Source organism: Leucoraja erinacea, chromosome 1, assembly GCF_028641065.1.
Source record: "Leucoraja erinacea ecotype New England chromosome 1, Leri_hhj_1, whole genome shotgun sequence".
Classification (NCBI taxonomy): Eukaryota; Metazoa; Chordata; class Chondrichthyes; order Rajiformes; family Rajidae; genus Leucoraja; species Leucoraja erinaceus.
Window position 1 is genome coordinate 6,673,734 of NC_073377.1, and position 14,300 is coordinate 6,688,033.

Below are 14,300 nucleotides of genomic sequence, written 5' to 3' on the forward strand. Positions count from 1 at the left end.
TTGGCCCATATTCCCCTAATATTCCTGTCCTATCCATGTATCTGTCCACTTCTTTTAAACGTTATTATACTGAGCTCAACACTAAAGTTACAAGTTTGCAGATGCTACTACCACCGGGGACTGGATCATGAACAAGGACTGGATGGAGAACAGGAAGGAGATAAAGAGCTTAGTAACATGCTGTCAAAAAGCTACCCCACATTCAATATCAGCAAGACAGGAGCTAGTTATTGACTTCAGGATATGAGGTGGTGTACATGCCCCAATTAACATCAATGGTGCTGAAGTGCAGATGGTTGAGAGATGCAAATACGTTGGCAAAAAACCCACCAACAATTCTTCCTGGACCAAACACGATGAAGAAAGCACACCAAGACTGACCTCTACTTTCTCAGATGACTAAAGGTGCACAGCTTCATAGGATGCTTTCTATGGTTCATCTGTAAAAGTTAGTAAGCGTTGTAGATACATGTACCATAGAAAGCATCCATGATGCTGCTTCACTACCTGATTTGGTAAATGATCTGATCCAGAAATTGCAGAGTTGTGATTGGAGCCTAGTCTATCAGAGAAACATGCCTCCCCACTGACTCCATCTACACTTTACGCTGTCTCAGCAAAGCAGCCAAAATAAACAAAGACTATTTTGAGCCCAATCATACCTCTTAGTTTAGTTTACCTTAGATTAGCGATACAGCGCAGAAACAGACCCTTCAGCCCATTGGATCCGCACCGACCAGCAAACCCCGCATATTAACACTATCCTACACCCACTAGGGACAATTTTTACATTTACCAAGCCAATTAACCTACAAACCTGTACGTCTTTGGAGTGTGGGAGGAAACCGAAGATATCAGAGAAAACCCATGCAGGTCATGGGGAGAACGTACAAACTCCGCACAGACAGCACCCGTAATCAGGATCGAACCCGAGTCTCCGGTGCTGCATTCACTCTGAGGCAGCAACTGAGAAGATATGAAGACTTGAAAGCAAGCAAGTACCACCAGATGCTGGAACAGCTACTTCCCCACTATTTCAGACTACTGAACAGACCTGTCACAAGCTAAGGTGTAGTCCTGATAACACAACCTACCTCATTACAGCCTTTGCCCTTTTTTTATCAGCACTTTCTTTGTAGTTGCAATGCTATAATGCTGTAACACTACATTACACGCTCTTGTATTTTTCTCTTTGCAGAACCTGTTGTACCAGTGTATATCTTAATAGTATTCATTTATAAAATTATTTGACTAAATTGTGAAAACAAATGTAGGTCCCTTACAATTAGAGACAAGTGAATTTATAACAGGAAACCAAGAAAGGGCAGAACAGTTAAATGAGTACTTTGGTTCTGTCTTCAATAAGGAAGACACAAACAATCTCCCAGACATACTAGGGGACCGAGAATCTATTGTGAGGGAGGAACTGAAGGGAATCCACATTAGTCAGGAAATGGTGATAGGTAAACTGTTGGGCCTGAAGGCAGATAAATCCCCAGAGCCTGATGGTCTGCATCCCAGAGTACTCAAGGAGGTGGCCTGAGAAATCGTGAATGCATTGGTAATCATTTTTCAATGTTCTCTCAACTATGGTTCAGTTCCTCTGGACTGGAGGGTAGCCAATGTAACTCCACATTTTAAGAAAGGAGGGAGAGAGAAAACGGGGAATAATGGACCAGTTAGCCTTACATCGGAAGTGTGGAAGATGCTTGAGTCGCTTATTAAAGATGTTATAGCAGCTCATTTGGAAAGCAGTGACAGGATCGGTCAAAGTCAGAATGGATTTATGAAGGGGAAATCATGCTTGACTAATCTTCTGCAATTTATCGAGGATGTAACAGGTAGAATGGATAAGGAAGAGCCATTGGATGTGGTGTATCTGGACTTTCAAAAAGCTTTTGACAAGGTCCCACATAAGAGATTAGTGTGCAGAATTAGAGCACATTGTATTGGGGGTAGGGTATTGACATAGATAGATAACAGGTTGGCAGACAGGACGATCAGAGTAGGAATTAACGGGTCCTTTTCAGAATGGCAGGCAGTGACTTGTGGGGTACTGCAATTTCTCTATGTTGCTGTGACTGTAAAGCATGCAAAGTTTGTTCACTGTTGTCACGGTACACGTGACAAAAAAACCAATACCAAGTATCCTTCAAGATAAAGCTGCTTGAAAAGAGTATGTTCTCTAACTTCACATAGAAACATAGAAACATAGAAAAATGCAGGAGTAGGCCATTCGGCCCTTTGAGCCAGCACCGCCATTCAATATGATCATGGATGATCATCCAAAATCAGTACCCTGTTCCGGCTTTTTCCACATATCCCTTGAACATGCCATTAAAAAGACGTGAACAATCTAAAATTTGTTTATTTCCTAACAACTGACTTCTGACAGTTTTTTTTTTTAAAGAAACATCTACAGCCCCGAGGGATCATCAAGTCCACACTGACCATCGACACCCGTTCACACTAGTTCTATGTAGCCCACATTTGCATCCACACCCTATACATTTAATACATTTTTTCCAGGTATATATCCTTTAAGTTAACACTGGTGGAGAAGTAAAATAATATTATTAGACACATATTCTAAAAACAAATATAGTTTGATAGTTATGTATTAGTAATCAAGTACTGGTGGTTATGCACCCTTTAAACTAACGCTGTTTGGAATTATATATCCTCTAAACTAATATGTTTCGGTCAGCGTGCATCTGAGCTTGCAGATCTGTCACATGAGAAGAGATTGAGCTTACAGCTTAGAAGATTGAGATGTCACCTAACTGGAACATATAAAGTTCTTAGAGGGCTGGACTGGTTTGAATACGGAGATGGTGCTTCCTCTGACCTAGAAGACAAGAACCAAGGGACACATTTGTAAAATAGGTTGACGACCATTTTCGACAAAAATAAGGAAAGAATGTGTCATTCAGCTGCTGAAGTTTATGAATTCGCTGGTCAGCCATGGAGACTCTCAGACAGATTTTAGTCATTGCGGAGAAATGGTTTTCCAGGTAGCTAATGGGGTGGGAGATTGCAACCTTCACGTGGTCCACCCTGTTTCGGCTAATGCAATCAACCCGACGTGCACAAGCAAAAAGATGTAGTGTTCAAGAAGGAACTGCTGGAAAATCGAAGGTACACAAAAATGCTGGAGAAACTCAGCGGGTGCAGCAGCATCTATGGAGCGAAGGAAATAGGTAATGTTTTGGGCCAAAACCCTTCTTCAAACTGATGTAGTGTTTTGTTAGGCTGTGCTTGCCATACGCAAGAAGAAGGTAGCTAATCAACATGACCATTGTTCTTGTTGATGGAGCAGGCCCAGGTATCAAATGGTCTCTTCCAGCTGCAAGTTCTTAGTAATATCGTTTCACTTCAAAGGTTTGTATCAAGTCTGAAGAAAGGTCTCGACCCAAAACGTCACCAATTCCTTCACTCCAGAGATGCTGTCTGTCCTGCTGAGCCACTCCAGCATTTTGTGTCCAACTTCTCTCAAAGTTGGCCTTTTAGAGTCAAAGAGTCACAGAATGATACAGTGTGGAAACAGGCCCTTAGGTCTAACTTACCAACACCGGCCAACATACCCCAGCTACACTAGCCTCACCTGCCTGCGTTTGGTCCATATCCCTCCAAACCTGTGCTATCCATGTACCTGTCTAACTATTTCTTAAATGCTGGGATAGTCCCTGCCGCAACTACCTCCTCTTATTCCATACACCCACCATCCTTTGTGTGAAAAAGTTACCCCTCAGATTCCTATTGTCTTTCCCCGCACCTTAAACCTGTGTCCTCTGGTCCTCGATTTACCTACTCTGGGCAAGAGATTACCCGATCTATTCCTCAGATCACCCTTCATCCTCCTGTGCTCCAAAGCATGGAGTCCCAGCCTACTCAACTTCTCCCTATAGCTCAGATCTTCTAGTCCTGGCAACATCCTCGTAAAATCTTTTCTAAACCTTTTCCAGCTTGACAGCATCTTCCATTTGGCATGGTGCCCCAAAGTGAGCATAATACTCTAAATGCCAATGTCTTATTCAACTGCAACATGACCTCCCATCTTCTGTACTCAATACTCTGACTGACGAAGGCCAATGCGCCTAAAACTTTTTTGACCACCCCATCCACCTGCGACTCCACCTTCAAGGTACCATACACCTGCATTCCTAGATCCCTCTGCTCTACAACACTTCCCAGAGCCCTACTATTCACAAGTATAACCAGTCCTGCCCATGTTATACTTCCCAAACTGCAACACCTCACATTACTCTGTATTTTTTAAGAATTAGGGGTAAGCCATTTAGGTCTGAGATGCAAAAAGACTTTTTCACTCAGAGAGTTGTGAATCTGTGGAATTCTCTGCTCAGAAGCCAGTGGAGGCCAATTCACTGGATGTATTTCAGAGAAAGTTAGATATAGCTCACAGAGGGCTAATAGAATCAAGGGATATGTGGAAAAATTAGGAACGGGGAACTGATTTTGGATGATTGCCCATGATCATATTGAATGGCGTTGCTGGCTCGAATGGCCTAGTCCTGCACCAATTTTCTATTTCTATGTTGTCATCCTTTGATGTTGGTTGTTTGTGGCAGTCACTTGTGAGTAAGGCAAGGCAGCGCCTTTATCACCTCAGGCAATTGAGGAAATTCAGAGTGTCTCCGAGGATCCTCCAGTGCCTCTACGCAGCGGCGGTGGAAAGCATCTTGTCCGGGAACATTACCATCTGGTTTGGGAATTGCTCTGCCAAGGACAAGAAGGCTCTGCAGAGAGTAGTGCGTTCGGCCGAACGCACTATGGGAACTTCACTCGCCCCCCTGCAGGAACTATACAACAGGAGGTGCAACTCCAGAGCAAATAAAATCATGGGAGACCCCTTCCACCCCTGCAACGGACTGTTCCAGCTGCTACGGTCAGGCAAACGCCTCCGTTGCCATACGGTGAGAATGGAGAGGTTGAGAAGGAGTTTCTTCCCAGAGGCAATTCGGACTGTAAACGCCTATCTCACCAGGGACTAACTCTACTGAACGTTTTTCCTTCCAGTATTTATTATGTAAAAGAATATGTGTGTTATGATTGTGTTTATAATTTGTTTGGTTGTTTTGTTGTTTGTCTTTTGCACAAAAGTCCACGAGCATTGCCACTTTCATTTCACTGCACATCTCGTATGTGTATGTGACAAATAAACTTGACTTGACTTGATACAAATCATGTCAAATGCATTCATTTTATGACAGCTGATATCCTTGGATGATATTAATGTCACCAATATTGCATCTCTGTTATTAATATTTTACTGTGCAATTTCAAACAATAGATAATATCTCATTTGGAAATAATAATGGTTTTCAATTGAATAAGTGCCTCATGCAGAACCTTTTGCAATAATTGGAATGTTATGGTAATTAATTTGATTATTCCACAGGGTAGCTCCAGCTGAGTTTTATAGGCTGTGCAGATAGACAACTGAGCCACAATGTGGGAATCGTGCTGCTCTACCCTAAATTCAGGAGCTGACACCACCATCTTTTCGGCCCTTTGCAGTTTGGTATCAATTTACCTTGCTCACTCAATTCAACCAGAGTAGGGGAATCAAGGATCAGAGGACTTAGGTTTCAGGAGAAGCAGAAAAGAGTTCATAGAAATCCGAAGGGTAACTTTTTCACACAAAGGTTGGTGAGTGTATGGAAAGAGATGCCGGAGGAGGGAGATCAGGCAGGGCCTATCACAATGTTTAAGAAACAATTATACAGGTACATCAATTAGATAGGTTCAGAGGGATATGGGACAAGTGTGGGCAGGTGGGACTGGTGTAGGTGGAACATGTTGGTTGGTGTGGGCAGGTTGGGCTGAAGGGCCTGTTTCCATGCTATATAAATACAACAGATATTTTATTATAATTTAGTGTTGTTTAGTTTGGTTTAGTTTAGTTTAATATAGTTTTGCTTACTTTAGTTTAGTTTAATTTAGTTTATTGCCATATATACCAAGGTACAGTGAAAACATGATTTTACATTCTATCCATCAAAGTTCCAATCAATCCATCCATATTGTTCTGATAAAATATAAAGGGTATAACATTTAGTGCAAGATAGAGTCCGATTAAAGATAGCTCAAAGGTCTCCAATGAGGTCAGGACTTCAATCTGGCTGATGAGAGGATGGTTCAGTTACCTGATAACATCTGGGAAGGAACTATCCCTGATTCCGGAGGTGGGCGTTTTCAATCTTCTGATGGGAGAGGGGAGAAGAGAGAAATATCTCGGACCACGTTGAGAGAGTCCTTGCCCTCTAGTGATGCTGCTCTTTGATTTAGCTGCTGTCAGGAGTTTCACAACCTACCTGAGAGTTTCTTTCTTTAGTTTGCTGTACCATCATTAATTGTTTATCTCTGCAGGTAAATATGCAAAATAGGGTCATGCTGGCTTTCTGACTTTCACTCAAGGTGGCACAGTGGCCCAGCGGTAGAGTTGCTGCTTCACAGGCCAGAGAGCCGGGTTCGATCCTGACCACGGGTACTGTCTGCACGGAGTTTGTACGTTCTCCCCGTGACCTGCGTGAGATTTTTCCGGGATCTCCGGTTTCCTGCCGCACTCCAAGGAAGAACAGGTTTGTAGGCTTGGTATAATTGTAAATTATTCCGAGTGTGTGTGGGATAGTGTAATGCCCCTGTCCCACTTAGGAAACCTGAATGGAAACCTCTGGAGACTTTGCGCCCCACCCAAGGTTTCCGGGCGGTTCCCGGAGGTTTTTGTCAGTCTTCCTACCTGATTCCACTACCTGCAACCTCCGGCAACCGCCTGCAACCTCCGGGAACCGCATGGAAACCTTGGGTGGGGCGCAAAGTCTCCAGAGGTTTCTGTTCAGGTTTCCTAAGTGGGACAGGGGCATAAGTGTGCTTGGATCGCTGGTCAGCGTGGACTCGGTAGGCCTGTTTCCGCGGTGTATCTCTAAACTAAACTAAAAGAGAGGGTGGTGAGGTGTGTGGGAGTGTGATGTGGAGGATCAATGTAGAAGTGCAGCAAGTAGCTTTGAGGGTCAACAGGAAAGATTTCTGGCCAACAACCTTGGAGGTGATTGTATATGAACTGGCATTTTGTTGGTTATCGCCATTCCCTTTTCCTTTTTCCAAAGCATTATATTATCCTTTCAAGCAAACGTCCAATTATCATTGAAGATAAAAGGAACTGGTTTCTATTTACCTTTGAAAATTACCACGGAGGTTTCTTGCAATGCCCTTTCAGGTCCACTTGGAGTTTGGTTATTTCCTGACACAATTATCTTCCAACAGGTTTTTTAAAGAAGCTTGCATTTATATTGCTCCTTGTGGCTGCACCTGGTGGCAACCCAAGGGCACAACGAACCATCGGCTCTGGAGGGTGGCGTCTTGGTGTGGGAGGTGCTAGTTGGTACCTGAGTTGGTATTTAAGGTCGGCCAATGCCGCCTGTGAGCTTGGGGGAGTAGGGAGCTGTATTGGAGAGAATAAACATGTCTAGTGCACACAACTCATGTCCAACTAGTTTTTGTCCTTTCACATCTCATTACCTTATTATGTAAAATAATATGTGTGTTATGATTGTGTTTATAATTTGTTTGGTTGTTTTGTTGTTTGTCTTTTGCACAAAAGTCCGCGAGCATTGCCACTTTCATTTCACTGCACATCTCGTATGTGTATGTGACAAATAAACTTGACTTGACTTGACTTGACATCTCAAAGGTTCCACCTTGTGTAATTTCTTGTGTTCTGGTCAGGTACCATGTAATCCCGTGCTACCTGCTCCATGGTCGAATAGTTGGCGACTAAACCATCTCCCCCACCTGGTTTGCCAGGTGAGGAGGGGGCTGTGGACCCCCATAAGGACCAAAAACAAGACCTGTCAAAGGGCGAATGAGCTTCTAGCGAGCCAACGTCCGTCCACACTTCAGTAGAAGTTGCGGTCACTGTATAGCTTTGTAAGGAATGATGACAAAGCACACACACCACAATCCTATACTTCCAGAAGTCTGCTGGAACTGGGGGACAGGGATGTGTGGTGCGTTCGTCACTGTTCCCATTGGAAACCAGCTCCACTGCGTCGCTAATGTTTTCAACGATCATGAATGAATGAATAGTGTGTAACATTCACAACTACCATCAATGATCAGGGTAGGGGAATTAAAAACCATATGTTTAAAACAAGAGGGTCAAGATTTAATAGGAACCTGAGGTGCACCATTTTCACTCAAGGATTGTACGAATATGGAATGAGCTGCCAGAGGAGGTAGTTACTATAATGGCATTTAAAGGACATCAAGACAGGTACATGGATAGGAAAGGTCTGGGAAAAGGATATGGGAAAATGTGAAAATGGGATTAACTTAGATGAGGCATCTTGGTCTTCATGGATAAGTTGACTTTATGACTCTCAATGACTCAATCTGTGGAGGTAGAGTGATGGTCAGATTCAGATTCAGATTCAGATTCAAACTTTATTGTCATTGTGCAGTGTACAAAACAGAGACAACAAAATGCCGTAGACAATGAAATTCCGTCAACGTTTTGGGCCGTGACCTAGTATGATGAGGCTCTATAAAAAAAACATCTATGCTGTACACTGTAAGGCAGAAGATGCAGAAGGGCTCTCTGTAGTCAAATGGAACGGCAAACCTCCAACGTTTCAGTCTCCTGGCCAACCTTTTGTGCATTTCCAGCATTTTATTATTTTTGCATAGAAATATGGATAGAATTGCTTAGAATTGTGGTAGTAGTCAACAAAATAGATTTTAATCACATCTTATAAGGAATAACTAATTTTGGGTTGCTGTAAGTGAACTAACAACTAACTCTCTAATGTTGGAAACCCCCAAGAGGTCAGGCTGCATTAGTAAAGAATATCAGAGTGATGGCTAGTTTTCACGGGGCGACTTGACGCAAGATGTAGCCAGAGTGGAGTGGTCGTGGTCTAGCACGATATCACACGATATAACGGGGGTAGAGTAAAGACTTCCCACGGTACTCGGCAATTCTGTCATTTGTGCGAGTGACTTGTCCGTCTCCCGATCTTTCCCGAATGAACATCGTGGACTGTAGTGTGGTTAATCACGTGGCACAAATGATATTACTTTGTTGTCATACACTATATTGTTTTTTTTCACCCGAGCTCTTTAATGAGCTGAAGAATAATCTGTGTTTTTTTAGACAAATGTTGTTTGGTGTGATGTACCGTCTCTCAATATGTGCAAGAAGTCGTCTTTTTATTTTGTCAAATATGAATAAACACTGTATCTCACATTGACCGTGATGATTGTGTTATTTTATGATCTACTGAGAGGTGAAACTTTCAGTCTGAAGAAGGATCTCGACCCGAAACGCCACCCGTTCCTTCTCTCCAGAGATGCTGCCTGTCCCGCTGAGTTGCTCCAAGCAACTGGTGTCTATCTTCAAAGGACTGACCAGGACTGCCTCCTTCTCTCTCTCTCTCTCTCTCTCTCTCCCTCCCTCCCTCTCACACAGGCATGAATGGATGAACTCCGCGGGCCAGGCAGCATTTACGGAGGGAAATGGACAGACGACCCATTCTTCAGGCTGCCTTATGTCTCACTCCCCCCCACTCACCCCAACTCCCACCCACACACACGAATGCTGGAGAAACTCAGCAGGTGCAGCAGGGCCGAAACGTTGTCTATTTCCTTCGTTCCATAGATGCTGCTGCACCCGCGGAGTTTCTCCAGCATTCGCGTGTGTGGGTGGGAGTTGGGGGGGGGGGGAGAGAGAGACATAAGGCAGCCTGAAGAATGGGTCGCCTGTCCATTTCCCTCCGTAAATGCTGCCTGGCCCGCGGAGTTCCTCCATTCATGCCTGTGTGAGAGGGAGGGAAAGGATTGAGGGAGAGAGAGAGAGAGAGAGAGAGAGACGCACACACAAGGTGGATGCGAAATCTCACCTGTCTGTTTCAGTGACAGACACCCACCGCCAGTATATGAAAACACCCCCATCTGTCTCCCCCTCCTCACCCTCGACTCCCCCAACTTTCCCTCCCAACTCCAGTCCCGTCCCGACCCCCTGGGAAACTGAAGGTTTCCCGCTGTAATTAAAGAGTTCCCACGGTAGACTGTAAAACTGGGACCCTGGTTCTGGACTCCCCGAACATCGGGAACATTCTTCCTCCATCTAGCCTGTCCAATCCTGTAGATACGATTAGACAGGTATCTGGTTATTTAATTCAATTAATGATTTCTATCGCCCAGCCTCTCATCTTTCAATCGGGTTCGGCCAGGAAGGAATTGCAGATGCTGGATTAAAACGAAGATAGACACAACATGTAGCTCAGCGGGACAAGCAGCATATCAGAAGGGTCTCGACCCGAAATGTCACCCATTCCTTCTCCCCAAAGATGCTGCCTGCCGTCGAACTCATTCTCTTTAAACCGGCATCTGCTGTTCCTTCCGACACATACACAAGAAATAAGCAACTTTTCGGGCCGAAACGTTGCCTATTTCCTTCGTTCCATAGATGCTGCTGCACCCGCTGAGTTTCTCCAGCATTTGTGTGTGTGTGGGTGGGGGGAGTGGGGGGGGGGGGGGGGGGGGGGGGGGGGGGGGGGGGAGGGGGGGGGGGGGGGGGAGAGAGATAAGGTAGCCTGAGGAAAGGCTCGCCTGTCAATTTCCCTCCGTAGATGCTGCCTGGCCCGCAGAGTTCCTCCAGTTAGAAACTGCTTTCAGACAAAAAGAGACACACTGACATTAATGAAATGCTTGTTAGCTAGTTTTATTAGATTTGTATGTAAATAGCAAACTGGCTGGATTCACTCTATCCAACTTCCGGGTTCACCGTTCGCAGGAGTTCCCACGGTGACCGCAAGAGTTACTACGGATATCGCACTGGCCACTACGTTCATAAAATGTTGCAATGCTCAACCACAAGTGTACAAGTCACTCTTGTACACGATTACCTGCCGTTACACGATTACCTGCCGTTACACGATTACCTGCCGTTACACGATTACCTGCCGTTAGCGCCACGGTGGTCCACGAATGCCGTATTGTTACCGCACGAGGTTCCCACGATGTTAAACTCTGGTTACCTCTTGCGTCAAGTCGCCCCGTGAAAAGGGGGTTTTATTGTTTCAGATTAATTTACTTTCATATGAACTGGGACAAATTAGAAAGTTCAAACTTGCTTCATCTCTTATCTTTCCCATTTCCAATAAAAGGTTTCAATTGAAATGCAAATGATAGACAATAGACAATAGATACAGGAGTAGGCCATTCGGCCTTTGAGCCAGCACCGCCATTCAATGTGATCATGGCTGATTATCCCCAATGTACCTCGTTCCTGCCTTCTCCCCATATCCCCTGACACCGCTATCTTTAAGAGCCCTATCAAGCTCTCTCTTGAAAGTATCCAGAGTGGCCGGCTTCCACCGCCCTCTGCAAGAGAATTCCATAGACTCACAATTCAGATGAATCGCAGTAAATCCACATGTGAACAATGAGAGTCAATCAAAAGTAAAATAGTGAGAGTTCACAGAACATAGAATAGTGCAGCACAGGAACAGATCATTCAGAATCAGATTCAGATTAGTTTAGTGTCAAATATTGTACACATGGAGCTCATAGAGTAAACAGTATATGGCTAGGTTAGGCATGGTGGAACAGCGGTAGAGCTGCTACCTTTCAGCGCCAGAGACCCAGGTTTGATCCTGACTACGGGTGCTGCCTGTATGGAGTTTCTATGTTCTCCCCGTGATCTGCTTGGGTCCTCTCCGAGTGCTCCAATTTCTTCCCACGCTCCAAAGACATAAAGGGTTTGTACGTTCGGTAAAATTGAAAATTGTCCCTAGTGTGTAGGATAGCGTTAATGTACGGGGATTGCTCATCGGCCCGGACTCGATGGGTTAAAAATCCTGTTTCCGCACTGTATCTCTAAACTAAACTAAACTAAAGTAAACATATATTAATGATAAATACAACAATGACTGCAACAGCGAGTGCTAAACAGCAGGTGATGCAAGATTGCAGTGTAATATGAAGCAATGTAAAAAAATATATAAAATATAATAATAAAATAACTAGAGTTAAGAGTTGGTAGAATTAAGAGTTGGAACATAGAACAGGCCTGGGAACAGGCCCTTCAGTCCACAATGTCTGTGCCGAATATGACACCAGGACCAACTTTTATCTGTCTACTGATAATCCATATCCCTCCATTCCCTGCATATCTACGTGCCTATCCTAAAGTCCCTTAAATATCATACCAGCCTCCATGGCCGCCATCCCTAGAGTGCATTCCGGGCACTCATCACCCTCTGTGTAAAAAACTTGCATTTCACATCTCTTTTAAACTTTCACCTTCTCATCGTAAAGCTATGCCCTTTACTGTTTGATATTATCACCCTCGGATAAAAGTTCTGACTATCTAGATTATTCATGCCTCTCACAATTTTATAAACCTCTAACAGATCTCCCCTCAACTGTCACCATTTCAGAGAAAACTCTGTTTGTCCAATCTCCCTCTGTATGTAGCTAAAACTAAAGGGGAAGTACAAGTAACTCCCTGCAGTTATGTGACAGCACCTCAAAGATAGGGTTACGAAAGAGGTGATCGGTTCAGGAATCTGGTAGAAGCTCTTCGTAAGTCTGAATGTCTCAACTTTCGAGCTCCTGCATTGTCCTCCAGAAGGTTAGGGCAGCAAGGAGGTGTAGTGGTAGTTGCTGCCTTACAGCGCCAGACACCCGGGTTCGATCCTGACCTGCGTTTTCCCCATGACCTGCGAGGGTTTTCTCCAGGAGCTCCGGTTCCATGCCGCCCCGTATCTCATCACTGAGAATGCAAATGTCAGTCAGTGATCAATGGGAAAGTTCAGGGAGTGTATAGTTTAGTTTAGTTTAGGTTAGTTTAGAGATACAGTGCGGAAGCAGGCCCTTCTGCCCACCGCGTCCACGCTGACCAGCGATCCCCGCACATTAACACTATCCTACACAGTTTATAATTATACCAAGTATACAAACCCAAGCCAATTAACATACAACCTTCTACGTCTTTGGAGTGTGGGAGGAAACCGAAGATCTCGGAGAAAACCCACGTTCTCCCTGTGACCGCGTGGACTTCTCCGGGTGCTCCGGTTTCCTCCCACGCTCCAAAGAAATATCGTCTTGTAGGTTAATTGGCTTCTGTAAAATTGTGACTTGTTCCTAGTGTGTAGGATAGTGCTGGTGTACAGGGTGATCGCTGGTTGACACGGACTCAGTGGACTGAAGGGCCTGATTCCGCGCTATATCGCTGAAGTCTCAAGTCTAAACAGTTTATTTGACAAGGCTCCAGAGTGATACTCCCATCTGCCACGCGACTACGACAAATGGAAGCAGATGTAGGCTCCCTAAACCCTTCATGCCTCCTCTAGTAGTCAATAATATGGTGATTTATCCTTTGCCCGAGTCTGTTTTCTTATTTGATGCCCATATTTAATTCCCATTGGTGTCAAAGATTGATCTGATGTATTCAGCACTATTCATATGCATTCAGCGGCTACATATCCACAGCCCTCTGAGGCTAAGAATTACAAAGAATCGCAACCCTTGACACTGGATATTTCTGCTTTTTGGCAGATGCCTTATGCCGAGATTATGAACCTTGGTTCCAGAGGTACACTAAGCAAGTATCTTCTTGATATTCACACTGCCAATCCCCGGAAGGGTGTTTAGACTTTAGAGATACAGCTCAGAAACTGGCCCCTCGACCCACTGAGGCTACAATGACCAATGATCAACTGTAAACTAGTTCCATCCTACACACAATTTACAGAAACCAATTAACCTACAAACCTGTAAGTCTTTGGCGTGTGGGAGGAAATGTGTACAGATATTTCTATAGCTATTTAATTAAGAAGAATTAATAAAGTGATTGTGAGTTTCACAGAAAGTGAGTCAGTGTAATTTATAAAGGTTGGTAGCATTGAATGGTAATTTGCTGCAGTCTTCACAATGGAATATAGTGGTATTGGTATATAGTTGTTACTTGTATTGTTTTAGGTTAGTTTCGAGATACAGCATGGAAACAGGCCCTTCAGCCAACCAAGTCCACGCTGACCAGTAATCCCCGCACACTTAGAGCATCACACACACTAACGGTAATTTACAATTTTTACCGATGCCAATGAACCTATGTCTTTGGAGTGTGGGAGGAAACTGGAGCACGAGGAGAAAACCCACGCGGTCACGTGGAGAACGTACAAACTCCGTACAGACAGCACAAGTAGTCAGGATCTGGCACTGTGAGACAGCAACTCTACCACTGCGCCACCATGCCTCCCCATTGTTCTTTATTT